The 13,893-nt window shown below is 36.9% G+C and overlaps 1 protein-coding gene and 1 long non-coding RNA gene across 5 annotated transcripts in view; one reads left to right on the top strand and one right to left on the bottom strand.

Moving 5' to 3' along the window:
- Positions 1–13,893, top strand: part of BABAM2 (BRISC and BRCA1 A complex member 2) — a 626,549-nt gene that overhangs the window by 367,545 nt on the left and 245,111 nt on the right. The gene's annotated exons all lie outside the window — the stretch shown is intronic.
- Positions 1,287–13,893, bottom strand: part of LOC143677024 (uncharacterized) — a 156,949-nt gene continuing 144,342 nt past the window's right edge. Inside the window, exons 5-6 of the long non-coding RNA XR_013172347.1 lie at positions 11,088–11,178; positions 1,287–1,479 (exon numbers count right to left, since the gene is read on the bottom strand). This is a non-coding gene — a long non-coding RNA (uncharacterized LOC143677024). The remainder of the gene's footprint in view (positions 1,480–11,087; positions 11,179–13,893) is intronic.

The raw sequence follows: 13,893 nt of genomic DNA on the forward strand, positions 1-13,893 counted from the left end.
TCCAGAGACAGATGGCTCTGAGCCTCTCATTTTTCTGAGCTGCAATTTGCCCTCTAGGTTCTGCTGATAACAGTGTACAAATCAAAAGATCTCTCATTTCTTTCAAGAGAGAGTCTCTGGTAGGTGCTTTTTAATACCTATGATTTGTGGTTGTCTCTAGTTAATGAAGGTAGGGTGCCAGGTAACTGAAATAACTTAGAAATAATCAATTGCCTAGTTTCCTTGGGCACCAGACAGTCTGAGCCAAGTGACCTGCTGTGTGGGTGGGTGCAAAGTCGTTATTAACTACTAGGGTGCTTTTCCCTTCTGTCCTCATACACAAAACCACCTGGGAAGAATCCCAAACCCCAGAACTCAAGGAAACCTAGAAAGGAGAGGGAAGGAAAAGGGAGAGGAGGGGAAGGTGTGTAGCTTTAATAGTAGGAAAAAGTATGATAATGGAAAGGATATCAGACTGAGGATCTGGAAGGAGTGAGAGAAGAGAAACTGACATTTATTGAGCACCTTCTTCATGACTGGCTCTGTTCTATGTGTTTCAGATATATTCTCTTATTTAATTCTTATAATATTAGATACCCCACTGTTCCGTAGCTACCAGGTATATGCATTCTGCTGGGGCTAGATACAAAAGTAACAAGCTGCTTGGAGTATACAGTTATTTGCAAAGTCATTGCAAGCCTGTTGCTTCTCCAAGTGCCTATGTTTAGCAAATCATATGAAAAGAACAAGAACATGTAAACTCTTTGCAAGAAAAAATTTCTTTAGCTAAAAGATCACCATATTTGTGCAGTTCTTAAGTTGTATGACAAACTTGCAAAACATTTTATATATTTAAATGGCATGCTGCCAGGGATTTTTCTGCCTTCACCATTGGCACCTCTGTACTTTTCATTCATTGGGTGAGGCTGAGGAGGGCTGTAGAGAAGGGAGTGCAAAGTGTTCCAAGGCCCAGTATGGGTCATTGTGCTGTTTGAAGTCTGTTAGGATGAGAGGGAGTAGCTAGAGCTTGATGCTGCAGATTATGTTAGCAGACTTTCTTCTGGCATGTGTGGAGGCGTGAGGCTCAACTTTAGTCCTAAAAGTCCTTTCTAGGTTCTGATCAGGGCCAGATATTCCATAGTATGTAATGAGTATTCAAATAATCCAGGGCTGAAAGTATCTTTTTAGCACTTAATTCTTTCGATTTTGATTTGGCATGGGTTATCATCTGTATTTGTTTAATAATTGACAAGAGCAAATACTAGCTGTAAATGAAAGAAAACCACTTCAAACCAGCTTAGGTATAGAGGGCAATTTAATAACTTTCAAAAGCCAGGAGCAGGTTGAATAGTCAAACCACAATAAGAGCAGGGACCCAGCTGGACCAAGAATCACAGGAAGGAAGGAAGGGCATGAATGAAGCCAGGGCTCTCTCCTTTCCGCTTCTCACACGTGGGCTGGTCTCTCCCTTGGGTGGGAAATACGGCTTCTGAGTTTCTTCTGCCAGTAGAGAGGGACTGGATTTAGCTCCCAAATTCACAAATCCTGTAAACAACTCAGCTCATACCTGGACCCAATGACTGTTCCCAGGGGGTAGGGACAGGGCAGCCTTTCAGAAGGCATATGGATTGGGGCCTAGCGGTGGGGACTAGAAGAGCGAATGACTTCCCAGGAGAAGACAGGATGCCAGCCAAGCAATATTACAGATGTCCCCTATAGCAATGCCACATTAAATCTGTGTTTTTATCTTTTACAAAGAGCTGGGTAAACTATTTAGGTAAGAACTTGATCCATCTTATCAAGCTTGGGAACATTTTAGGGATATGGTAATTGGTGTTTATAGCTGTTCTTAATGTGCTTAAATTAAAAAGCACTATTGTGTTAACTCATTTCATTGGGCTCTTGGATAAAAATCTGGCACAAGGTTTTTATGAGGAATTGCATATAAAATCACAATTCAGAGATGTCTGGAGATGTGACTCTATATGGTTTGTAAAACAATTATAAAAATGATGCCTTGAATCAGCCCAGAAGAAGCTTTCTATCAGGCCCATTTAAAGGACAATTATTAGGACAACAGGGAATACCCCACACTCCCAGATTCTCTCTCTCAAAACCCTAATGAGTGGAGAAGTGAGGAAACAGGACTTGCTTCCAGTGAGAATCCTGAACTACAAAGATAATCTCAGCATGCCTCTCTAGCCTCCTGAGTAATGCTTTGGCTACTCAGCATTTCACCAAGAACTTGGTATGTGGTGGAGATAGGGCAAAAGTGCTGGTTCTCAAGGATAAATCTTTAGCTCTAATAGCTGACAAGACAGTATTTGACCAGCTAAATCATGATCATCATTATTTTAAAGGAGCCAGGATTTTCCCCCAAAGTTTATTTGTACATTATGTGTTTCAATTTATGAACAGCAGCTATAACCAGCCTGTTAATGGTAAGTATACTTTACAAGCAGATTCCTGCATAAATAAGAACAGTGAAATGGTCTTTGTTTATGAAAATAATAAGCAATATTAACAACAACAACAACAACAACAACAAACTCCACACCATATCATAACATCTAGAAGAAATGAACTCAAGATGTCACTTTTGGAAAACATGGGCAGGTGGTGACAACTCTTTCCTGGTGTCCTGGACACACCCTGTAAGAACTATTTTAAACATGTCGCTGTTATCCTTTCCTAACCGGACAATCAGCTCTTATTTTCACTGAATAATTAATCATAGAATGTGCCTACATACACGTTATTGAAGGAGGCCTCAGAACTCCAGGGCTCTCTTAGAGAAGCCACCTCACTTCTTTAACTGAGTCTGTATAAAGATACCAACTGAGTGCATTTTATTTGACATAGTGGCCTCTATACCCTATAGTCTTTATGCCCTTATGAACTTTAATTTCTTGCTCCATACTTTCTTAAATGTAAACATCAAAACACACAAAAAAGGATATATTTTTCAATCTGTCTGTTGTGAATACCCATGATGTGTCTGGTGCAGGAGGGATAGTCTGTACTGGATAATATGAGAAGAAATGGTTCCTGAAGTTGCTAATGGTCTTTTGGAGCAAACAAGACTTAAACACTAAGTCTAAAACATGTAAATGTTTAATAATTATAAATCTTATATCTTTTCTGCACCTCTTTCTTTGTACATTGATATGCTCAAGTTGTTAATATCTTCCTTTGATCATTGATACAAAGTCTCTTTGTGCCCAAGACCATGCTAGGGTGTATGGCATCATGGATTAGACACAGGTTCTGAATCAGTGTATATAATAGGTTCCACACTTTTCTTTGCCACTTATTAGCTTCACACCTTAAGGCAAGTTATTTTAATATCTCTGAGCCTCAGTTTCCTCATTTGCAAGTGTGAATAATAATAGTACTTACCTTATAATGTCGTTAGGAAGATTTCGGAAATAATGCTTATAAAGCACTTAAACTAAGTGGCTTCTGAGTAAACACTCCATAAACTCAGCTTTATTGTTAGGCATGGTAGGAAGTAGAAGATCTGTATCCTGCTATCTAGAAATTTGCAATCTATTTTGGAATATAAAATACATTCAGCTCAAGCAATATAGGGAATTCATAAAGCCACATGGTGAAAACTACTGAGGACAGGCACAGATCAGACTGTATTGAAAGGAATCCTAATGGAGCAAGTGAAAGTCAAATTAAAGAAATTAAAGCTGCATGGGTCAAGGAAAGGAGAGAATGAGCTTTTTGATAAGGGGAATGGTGAGACAAAGGTCTCATTCAAGATCTAGTAAAATATGTGGAGGGTGGCCCAATTTGTCTGGAGCAGGCAGAGAAAATCAGTGTGCTCCCAGTTTATATTTGGAGAAACCAAATCAAAAGTAACTGTGTTACATACTACCTTCATTAGCGTAACAACATATCAAAAGAATTTTTCACTGAGAACTCCGTATGTGGTGTAGATAGGACAGAAGTGGGCCTGGGGCCCCTGACCCAGCAGTGCTCAGCACCGTGCTGCGGGGGAAGGAGCTGGGCAGCACGGGGCGTGGGAGTCACACTGCTAGGCCAAAGAGCTGCACAGGCCACCTTTTTATTGCTCTTCCTAATCTATTCAGCTCAGTTTTACTCCTTAATTTTAGATTTGTTTGGCTTTCTAATTACACTTCTCCATTTCCCAACATTTTTATGAAGAGGAAATGACCTGGTTTCCAAAATGATCAGTGTCATTATTTAACTGAGACCCCTTAGCAGTGAGACCATTGTCTTATTGTCTATGCATGTTTTCCCTGTTCTTAAATATTTCTTCTGCTTAGATTTCATTCCATTCCTGGCATCTTCATTGTCATATCTTAATGTTTACAGATTCAAACTGTAAACGTTTGGTTGGGGCTGCTTATGCTGATTTATAACACAGTTAAAAAGACAAAAGGAGTTTTTTCCTCAATCTCTGTCTTAAGTATTAGGCCACTGCTGATTTTCCATAAGACCACCTTTGATAACCCTCTTTAAACTTTTATTCTTTCCCCATTCTCTATTTCCTTTCCTTGCTTTAATTTTTCTCCATGACATTTAAACATGCTTTATATTTTACTTTTTTTTGTTGAATGAATGAATGATAGCTTCATGAGAGTCTTGTTCTCTCCCACTTGAGAAAACTGGACTTTGAAAAAAATCTGAATTTATGTAATCTATTAGTGTTAATAAACAAACTACTGGGGCCTTTTAGTATATTTTAAAATAAGATTCTGTTTTGGAAATTTTAATTTGCTTACAGCTTTTAAAAAATTCACCTCTTTTATATAATGAGGGTATCTACCCATACCTGATTTTTGGTCACCCTAGAAATCATGATTATTCCCAAGTGTAGCTTAATGCCATTTTTAATACAACTTAAATTGGTGCATACTTGATTTTTGGCATACTATATAGTCACTTCTTTATAGTCATGCCCACAGACTGGTTTTGCTAGTAATGGTTATAGCTTTGTCATAAGCTTTTTTGAATTGAGAAATACGATGTCTTTTTTACAATTTTCCTATGTGACCTGTGATTTATGATATTTATTATTCAGCTAAGGTCTATCAGCAGTAGTTAATTGGTAGTTTGTACCTGCATTGACACTTCTGATCTCAACGTATAGGGCCCTGTTTAATGGCTGCTATCTTTATTTGGATAATTAACATTTCAAAGGAATACAACATAATGATAAATTGTACTTGTTTTTACTTCCATTTCCAAGGCTAATTGTTGTTTTTTCCCTGCATCCTTTGTTATTTACAAAGAACCCCAATTGCGAATAGTTAAAGAAACAAATTATCATGTAAACAGAAATGTTCACTCTTACTAGAAGTTGTATGCTTTACTGATACATGGTTCTGATTTGATTTTTTTAATAAAATATTAAGTAATCACTTATTGAAGGTGGACATGATTGAAAGGGGCTATATAGATCTATGTGTCCCACTGATTGACACTACAAATATAAATTCTTGCATGAACTACTGCAAAGGTATGAATCTTTTACAAACAGTGTATAATTTTGGGGTGTAGGGGGAAAATTGCTATTGCATGCTATGGGCTGTTTAACAGGAAAACAACAATACAGCAGCAATACCAGGGATAAATAATGGGGTGAGGGCCAAGAGTTAGGGGCAGGTTTCAATTTTCTGTTTGGTGAGGGTGTGTTTATTGATTATCTTTCTTTTGGGAACAATGAAATTATCTAAAATTAAGGGTGTTGATGGACTGCTGACTTTGGACATTTTACTTGATGCCCAATGAATGGAGGCGGCTGAAGGATACACTGACTGAGAAGTAGATTGGCAAACGATAGTGTATAGATATGATAGAATATTGTGCTACTACAAAAAGGAACTAAGTCATGAGGCATGCAGCACTTTGAATGAACCTGTGGGACATTTGGTGAGACACAATAAGCCAGAAACAAAAGAGCAAATATTATATGGTCTCACTTAGAAAATACTTATAAGAAAACAGGGACCTAGATTGTGAGTTCTTATGGCAGTCACATTAGCCCGGAGTGGTAATTGTTATTTCTGGATTTTTAGAGGTGTTTTTATATTTATAACCTGGTATTTAGAGATAAGAATAAAGCCGATCATTCTTAATCATTGGGATTAAGGTAATTCAGAATACAGGGGTAAGGAAGGCATTGTCTAGAACCTCATCTACTCTTTGAGACCAAAGGAAGAAAGGTTTACTTTGTTCAGAACCTAAATTTTAAATAGCACTCAGTCTCACTCAACCTGTCTGTATAGATCATTTAAATAATCAAAACACAAGAAGCCCAAAATAAAAATGAGGGTCTTTCATACTGTATAGTTTAATGTAATGCCTGGATATATCCCAGAGTATATTAAGCAAATAATCAAAAAGCACTGGCAAAGTCCCTTGAGGGATGGGAGAAAAGATATGGAACTATTAAACTTTACCTCTGGGGAAACCCCTAATACTGTGTCAAACATTAGGGACACCCAAATCAATAAGCCCAGCCCTTGATCTTGAGCTTGCTTTTGTAAAACTTATGTATGTAGCAGAGAAGCTTGGCCTACCTATAGGTATGCCTAAGAGTCCCATCTGGAGGACCTCTTTTGTTGCTAGGATGTGGCCTCTCTCTCTCTCTCTCTAAGCCCAACTCTGCAAGTGAAATCGTTGCCCTCCCTGCTACATGGGACATGATGTCAAGGGGTGAAAGTCTTCCTGGCAGTGTGGGAGATGACTCCCAGGGATGGGCCTGGCCCTGGCACTGTGGGATCTACAATGCCATCCTGACCAAAAGAGGGAAAAGACATGTAAAAATAAGATATCACTGGCTGAGGGAGTTAATAGAGTCAAGAGGCTACTCTGGAGGTCACTCTTATGCACACTTCAGTTAGACATTGCCACCCATCATAACTTGCCAAGCCCCAACCAAAACTATTCCTGCCAATCCTAAAGAACACCTAGGGTGTTATATAAGATTCTACAAAGGTTCCATGCACTAGGGGAACTTTCCAGAAACCTCCAACTTCCAGATGGGTCCCTGGACCAGATAAATCCTGAAATGCAGAGGGGCCAGCCTCTCCAGAACATCAACTAGTTCATCTCCCTATCCTATATTATTGACAGCCTCTTCCACTTTAGTTAGAATGGGCATAGCCCAAATACCCCTAAAGAGTTGGAGAAAGATCAAAGGTGATGATGGAGTTATACAGACATCAAAGGTGATAGTGGAGTTATGCAGAGAAGGTAGGGTATAACTAATGAGTATGATTGTTAAATCATGATATTGATATGTCTTTTAGTCTCCAGTATCTTAGAGCAGCTAGAAGTAAAAACCTAAAATTGTGGAATTGTAACCCATACCAAACTCTGAGATCTGTTCTATAACTAATTGTTGGATGTACTTTGAAATTTATTGCTTTTTTGTGTATATGGTTTTTTTATACACATAAACAAAGTCCAATTGTCATGATAAATGCACAGCTACATGATGATATTGCGAACCATTGATTGTACACTTTTGATGATTACATGGTATGTGAATATATAATATGTATCAATAAGAATAAATAATTTTAAAAATCTTAAGTAATCAAAGACTTAAAGAACTAAAGAACTGAATATTAAGAATCTTTGTAACTTGAAACATTTTCTACTTATTTCCGTTAGTTTTATACTATGAATCTGAAAACTCCAAATATTCCTGAGTCTAGAAAAACAAGTTCAGTGGTCTGTTTTATTCATTTATTCATTCTTTTAGTCATCTATGCATTAATTCAGTTTTCTCAACCAATTTGCTTTTTATGTACTATGTTCCAAATACTGGGGATACAAAGGTGGACGGAAAAGCTCCAGCCTGCAAGAAACTCAACTTCTAGCCGATATTCAGAACCCATCAGAACCCCTCTCTGCTCTGTTCACATGCTGAGCCAAATCCACTGTTAAATTTCAGCGAGATATCATGGCCATCATTTATTGCCTCATCGTATGTATGTCAGCGCTTGACATTCTTTTATAAAGATAAGACAACATTCTTCTCTAGCTTCGCAGATTTGGCTTCTATTCCTCCATTTTAGCTCACGGCAATTTCAAATAGCACAGAAAGAAAGCCCTGAAACTGTATACTCGTGCATTTTTAAATGTCCGCTACTACACTATAACCACCCCATTTTCCAGATGCTGCCATTAGTGGTTAAAGTAATCATCTGTAATGTTAGCTTCTAAGAATCATGGTACAAGAGCTCCTTTTATAATTCCTCAGATGGGAAGGAGCACATGTACAGGCTGGTTAGTTTCTGGTTGCAGAAACTGGCAACAACACTGTTGTGGATTTATATTTTTGGAACTCTGGGCTTTTTTAAGCGCTCAAAGTCAAACTTAAATATCCATTAGGAATCAAATCCCAATGCAGGGGAAACTCATGTGCCACACCATGAGAAATAAAATATATTCAGGTGGTTCATCAAAGGAACTCCTGGAAATAACTGTTTTCATATTTGGACTAATGTTTTGTGTACTCCACAGGATGTCAGATGATGAATGTTGATTCTATAAGCCAAGGTCATTCCATTTGTTTGGAGAATTGTCTGTACGCATTTCTGTTTTTTGCTTGAATAGCAGTAAAATGGTAAGTTAAAAATAGAAAAGGGAAATAATTATAAATTATCCATAGGCATCTGGAATGAAACTGTTAAAGAAGTTTTTCAGCGCCCTCAGTTTTTTGCAGTGAGTTTTTGCAGGTTTTTGTGACTTGTGGTCAAAGCCTCCAGCCTTGACCTTGAACAAGGAAACTTAGCTCTTAGGGGAAGGTTTTTGAAAGTCACTCTTCTTGTTTATTGTTTTTAGAAGAGGGCTACTTCTGCCGTTAGATCATATTTTGAAATTGTCTCTATGAATGTATTTCCCAGCTCAGCTTCAATCTTAATTTTAGATATTGTATGTGATTTAGAGTGTTTATTTAATTAAGATGTCTTTGTTTGTTGAGGACCCTAAGTATTTTTAAAAGTTTCCATTTTACAGAAAGAAAAATCAATGTTGAATATTTTATCGTCTGTCAACGAGTAAGAAGTGGTAGGTAAGGTCAGAATCCCAATCTCAGCTCTCTTTTCTTCTGGGGAACTTGGTGTCTTATAAGAGGCAAGAAGTCAGCACTTAGTTTCCAGTCATCTTTAGTAAACAAGAACTTCTATAAAGCAGATTCCTGAACATCACTAGGTGTAGCGAATAAACTTTAGGAATTAACATTCATTTGTTCACTGATTCAGACGTTCCTTCAACATGAGTGATTTTTCTGTGCCAGGTATTATATAAGGTTCTCCCCTTTCCATGACAATGATTTGGAAAAAATAAAGCCATCCTTCCTATAACATGCCACAAATATATTCCAAGTGTATTAAAAATCTTTATGTAAAAAATAAAATTATAAAAGTGTTAGATGAAAAATTAGATGAATAATTAACTTCAGATGGCAGGAAATATTAATCAGATTTAACTATAAAAATCTAAATTTTCTGCAGTGACAGAAGAACCCTTAGACAAAGCAAAAACTCAAAAGCTAGATTCAGAGAAAATATTTATAGCATGTGATAGACAAAGGGTTAATAAACCTAATAAACAAAGAGCTCCTACGAATTGTTCATAAAAAGATCCAAGAATCCAAAAGCAAAATAGGCAAAGGATTTGACCAGAAAATTTACAGAAGAAATGTTAATGGGCAATAAGGAAGTTTAAAATTTCTCAGCCTCATTCATTGAATCTAAATTGGGATATGATTTTCAGCTATCAGATTGCCAAAATTAAATTTAAAAGAGTGATAACAGCTAGTGTTATCTAGTTATTCAGGATAAAGGGAAACAGGTTACCTCGTAACGATACAAATTCATGGGTTCTAATGTAAATTGCTATAACATATTTAGAAAAATAATTTATTAAACTTTATTAAAATGAAAAATGTTTATAACTTGTGACCCAGCAAACTCACTTTTATTTACTCTTAAGAACAATAAATCCCACTTCTGAAAGATGTGTATACAAGGATATTGCAACACTATCAAGTGGCTAAGAACTTCAAAGAGCCTTCAAGTCTGTTGCTAGGGGAATGGCTTAATAGAAAAAAAAAAATCCATGCCATGGAATATTATATGGCTATTTAAAAAGCAACTGGTAGAATGGTGTGTGTAATATGATTCCATTGGGGGAAAAAAAACACAAAAGGTTAAAGAGCTGTTTATATGCAAGTGTGTTATTGTGTGTATATGTTTTTATGAGCATGGAGAAAGATGTTTGAAGTTACACAGTCACAGTTAATATGGGTTGCCTTGAAAATTAGGGTCAAGTGGAAATGGAAGCACTTTTCCTTTATAAACATCTGTACTATTTGACCTATACAAGCCCAAAATTTTGTAATTAAATCTGAAAAATTGAGAATATAAAAAGGGGTGTTGGGGGTAGCACAATGGTGGCTCAGTGGCAGAATTCTCACCTGCCATACCAGAAACTTGGATTCGATTCCCAGAGCTTGCCCGTGACAAAAAGAAAAAGTTAAAAAGGGGTGTTGAGGGAATGGCCAAAGAGGCAGGAGAACACCAGGAGAGGATGGTATCTAAGAATCAAGATAAGATAGTTTCTCCAGAAGAGTGATCCCCCCATACCAAATCCTGTTTAGAGATCAAGTGAGATAAGGACAGAGAAACTTTGCTGTTTTTAATGGATGCTGCTGATGGGAAGAATCTTTATGAACCAGTAAGGCCAGAAGCCTATTATAGTAAGCCAAGGGGTAAGTGGCAGGGAAGGGAGTAGAGACAGGGAGTGTAGATTATTGTTTCCAGCAGACTGTGAAGGGGAGGAGAAGAAATCCAGAGAACTACATCAAGTCCAGCAAGATTTTCTTTCTTTTTTAAATTTTTAGTTTTTAAGATGGAAGAGACTTGCAGTCTTTGTTCCTGGGTATACTGGCTATATCCATGCATCTTACACGCACCATAGAAGGCAGAACAAGGAGACTGAGGATATTGAAGCTCAGCAGGATGACTGTGCAGTGGCCAGTTTTCCCAGGAGGCAGAGAAAAAATGGAGTGGGATGGGGGTGAGGGTGGGTTTAGACAGAAAGAAGGTCATTGTTACCTCAGGTCCTCAATGTTCATATGCAGTAATTCTTAGAGTCTACAACGGGACTCCCCTGGGGTGGATGCTGAGCCCTCTGAGGACCTATGAACTGATCCAGAAATGTAGGTCAGTTTTACCAGTCCATATGGATAAATGATGAGTAATTTTATTAACTTTTTAAAAAATATATACTGGACTTGTAGCCACTATCAACCAAAAATAAATTGTTAGGGATAAAATCAACATGATACTAGAATTTATTTTAATTCAGTATTTTATTCAGAAACTTGGCACTCAATGCTTGGCAATATTTGTAAAGCACATGGACATAGTTGTAAATTCCATTTTTTTAGTTATAGATATATGTTCTCATTTTTTCTATATTTTTTAACTTTTTACTGTGGTTATATATATATGTGTGTATATGACTCAATATTAATTACTTTAAAGTGCATAATCAAATAGTATTAATTACATTCACAATATTGTGCTACCATCACCAACAACCGTTACCCAAACTTTGTCCTCACCTCAAACAGAAACTCTGTACTCGTGTACTCGTTTAACAATAACTCCCCCTACCCCTGGCCCCTGGTATCATGTAATCTGTTTTCTGTTTCCATAATTTGTTTGTTCTAGGTATTTCTTATAAGTGAGATCTGGGAATAGTTGTCTTTTTCTGTCTGGCTTATTTCACTCAAAGTGATTTATTCAAGGTTCATCATGTTGCAGCACATATCTGAACTTAATTACTTTTCACAGAGGAATAATATTCGATTGTATGTATATACCATATTTTGTTTTCCATTCATCTTTTGACGGAAGCTAGGGTTGCTTCTACCTTTTAAGTCTGACAGTTTTGATTAAGGATACTTCAGTATGCCATCAGTGTTGACTTGAGTTGGTTATGACATTCAATTGCTGCTATTGTAGCTTTTTAATTATAACTTCAATAAGTTTAGCCTTATCATATCAGGTTAATTTATTGTGGGTTGTTTGGTAAATCCCACAACGTTTGGTGATGCATATGTACACCAACAGTGTTTTTTTAGCTTATTATATTTTTTGAAATATTTTTATTGAGAAACTTTCACACACATACATTCCATACATGGTATACAATCAGTGGCTCACAATATCATCACATAGTTGTGTATTTATCACTATGATCATTTTTTAGAACACTTGCATCACTCCAGATAAAGAAATAAAAAGTAAAAAGAAAAAACTCATACATACCATACACCTTACTCCTCCCTCTCATTGACCACTTGTATTTCTGTCTACCCAATTTATTTTACCCTTTGTCCCCCCATTATTTATTTATTTTATTTATATATATATATATTTTACTCATCTGTCCATACCCTGACTAAAAGGAGCAGCAGACACAAGGTTTTCACAATAATCACATTGTAAGTGTTACATCTCTATACAGTAACCTTAAAGAATCAAGGCTACTGGAACACAGCTTCAAGTGTTCTTCCTTTTACCCACTCCAATACATCATAAACTAGAATGAGATATCTATATAATGCACAATAATAACCTCCAGGATAGCCTCTCATCTTTGTAATCTTTCAGTTACTGACTTTATTTTTTCTCTCTTCCCCCTTTTGGTCAAGAAGGCTTTCTCAATCCCTTGATGCTGGGTCCCAGCTCATCCTGGGAGTTCTGTCTTACATTGCCAGGGAGATTTACACCCCTGGGAGTCATGTCCCACATAGGAGGAAGGGCAGTAAGTTCACCTACCAAGTTGGCTTAGAGAGAGAGGCCACATCTGAGCAACAAAAGAGGTTCTCTGGAGGTGACTCTTAGGCCTAATTTTAAGTAGGCTTAGACTATCCTTTGCAGGAATAAGTTTCATAGGGGCAAACCCCAAGATCAAGAACTCCATCTATTGATTTGGTTGTCTCCACTGCTTGTGGGAATATCAGAAATTCTCCAAATGGGGAAGTTGAATATTTCCCCCTTTCTCCCCATTCCTCCAAGGGGACTTTGTAAATACATATTTAGTCACGGCCCAAATTATTCTGGGATTTATCAGGGCATCACACTAACCTGGACAAATCAATAAAATCTAATGCCCTATTCAAGATTCCATGTACTTAAGGTATTCAACTAAACTGACCATACAAGTTAAATTAGGAAATGCATACCCAAAATATAAGTTTTGAACCCAGTAAACATCTTTCCCTTTAATCTCAGACAGAAGTTGGAATTTTAAACTGTGGACGATACCATCCTTTACTCTGTATTCTTAAACTTATTCTACAACTTGACCGGCAAAATAAGCCAGGAACAAAAGAACATCAACAGTGGTGTGGTCTCCATTGGAAAACGCTTATAAGAAAGCAGGAGCCTAACTGTAAGCTTTTAGAGCAGACACATTAAGTCCAGGGTGGTGATTATTATTTCTGTATATATATATATATATATATATTAAAGAAACAGCTTCTTGGGGTGCACAGGTGGTTCAGTGGTAGAACGCTTGCCTTCCATGTGGGAGACCTGAGTTCGATTTCCAGATCATGCACCCCCTCAAAAAACAAACAAACAAAAAACAGCCTCTTAAAATCTAGTTGCTGAAGAGTGCTTTGAGAACAATTGCTTTTTTATTTCTTTGCTTTGTATATATGTTATACTATACAATATAAAAGTTAAAAAAAAGATACGTATGCCTGTGGTTTACAGATGAATCTTCATAATCATTTTCTTGAAATAGATGTGTACATATTCCCCTCCTATTTGCTTGTACAGTGACACTTCATAGTGATATACTTCCTAGGAATTCTTGTCATTTAAATAACTTACAACATACTAT

This window comes from Tamandua tetradactyla, chromosome 3, assembly GCF_023851605.1.
Source record: "Tamandua tetradactyla isolate mTamTet1 chromosome 3, mTamTet1.pri, whole genome shotgun sequence".
NCBI lineage: Eukaryota > Metazoa > Chordata > Mammalia > Pilosa > Myrmecophagidae > Tamandua > Tamandua tetradactyla.